Genomic DNA, 1991 nt, shown 5'->3' on the forward strand with positions numbered 1-1991 from the left:
ATTGCCATCGTGTGATTGAAATGCAAAGCCCTTTCAAACCTAAAAAGTGCTCTTTGCCAGAATCAAAGATGACACTATTAAATCAGTTATTTTACAAAAGCACACTTAGAATACTCAAACAAGGATGATGACCTCTCATTGATTCACTGGAACTTTCTCACCGTTCCTTCTTAAGACCAAGGTGTGCGTTTGTATCAGCGCCAGCAATGAAGCTGGTGCTTGTTCAGGGACCAACCAAAGCAAACCGGGCTTCCTGAAGGTCTACTGAGAACCTCATCAACCCCACATTCCAGACAAAGGTCAGTGTAATGAGATTGCTTTAAGTAAAATTGCTAGTCGACAGAATGGATAAACCATAAGGTGATATTTGCTCTAGAAAAAAACTCCTTCCCTGAGAATTCCTTTAAATAGGCTGTCTCGGTATATTTAAAACAAGATCCAACTATATTAAAACACACCTTTCAGGAACTTGCTACTGAGCAGAGTCCTGTACCCAAGAACTTCCTGTTTTGCTGGGACATCGCTTAAATAATCCTATTTGACAAATCTAACACAATAAATAATTACCAGAATTTCATTTTAATTATAGGGCATGTAATTTGAGCTATGAGGTAAATTAGCTTCCTATTTCTCAAGGCCTTGCTCTGTTTGGAATTTTAAAAGGTCTTTTAAAGGCATAAAATATGGAAAACATTTAATATTTTCTAATAATTGTGAAATACCTGAACCCAGGAGGTGGAGATCTCATGCTTACTATGAACACCACTTTTACACTGCGAAATGTGAGGTAATAGGCTCGTTCCTGGGTGCACACTTTATTACTTTTAATAATAAATTAATTTATTATGCTCAGTAAACTTTAAAAGATGCGTTGTGAGGGGGCAGTTCAAAATAATATAAACGGGACAGGCTACATAACTTGCCGACCCCTCCTTCAAAAATCATTAATTTCCAGAGGCAGAACATTAAACCGGGCACAGCTCCTTCTAAGTCCTGGGACCTTTGCGAGCCTCCAGGTCACACATCAGTGAATCCAGACCTGCACACGAGGCCTTCTTTTACCCTCCTTTTAGGTACAATGATGTTCACGCACTCTCTCCTTTCTTGAGGCGCTTTTCATTCGCGGCCTCGACACTCTGGTCACAGCGCGCTGGGGCAGAGATGGATGCTGGCTTTGCTGCCTGCCATACTGTTCTTCAGTTTAGGTAAAACACTCAGCATGGCTATTATTAACCCTGAAATCACTGGGGCAAGTACTGTAAAACAGATTTTTCTTTCTCCTTCTGTATTGAAAAGAGACTTTTCGAGTTTGGTTGTTCTTGCTTACAATAGCGGTGCATTGAGGAGAATCTCAGTTCACAGTAGGCAGAGTCCGCTGGAGGCTCGTCTGGGTACCCCGAAGGCCGGCCGGCCCAGCCTGGGCGCCTGAGGGGACGGTCCCCGCGGCTCTCCTCGCAATTACCTCCGGGATGCGGTCCCCGTCGCCCCTGGACACCCTGAGAGAGATGCTCCTTTGCTCGGTCTCTCGCGCCCGCCAAAAGCGACGCCTCCATCTCTCCCGGGCCCCCAGCTGTCCAGGTGGGCCCCAAGCAGGTCCCCTCCCGGAGCGGTCTCCTCCTCACGTCCCCGCCTGCCTCGAGGCGGCCACCCGGGGATGGGGTATGGCGCGGTGCCCGCCAGGCGGGCAGTGGGAGCTTCCCAAACCCGCTCCCTCCCGGCCCCAGCGCGCCCCGATCCCTCCTCGCGCATCCGCGCTCACTTCGCCGGCCCTGGCGGCCAGTCTCCCACACGCCCCGGTCGGTCCCCGGACAGCGCGGCGACCCCAGGCCCGAGCCCCGCGGGGCTCGGGCGACAGGGCCCGGCCAGGGAGCCCGGGCTGCCCCGGGGCCTTCGGATCTCTGCGTGCGCCCGCCCCTCAGGCTCCCCGCGCTGTGCCCTCGGGCTTCGGGCCACGCGCCGGCCCCGGCCCGCTTCCCCATCAACGTCGCGCC

This window comes from Neophocaena asiaeorientalis, unplaced genomic scaffold, assembly GCF_003031525.2.
Source record: "Neophocaena asiaeorientalis asiaeorientalis breed wild unplaced genomic scaffold, Neophocaena_asiaeorientalis_V1.1 scaffold10, whole genome shotgun sequence".
In the NCBI taxonomy this organism is placed as follows: domain Eukaryota; kingdom Metazoa; phylum Chordata; class Mammalia; order Artiodactyla; family Phocoenidae; genus Neophocaena; species Neophocaena asiaeorientalis.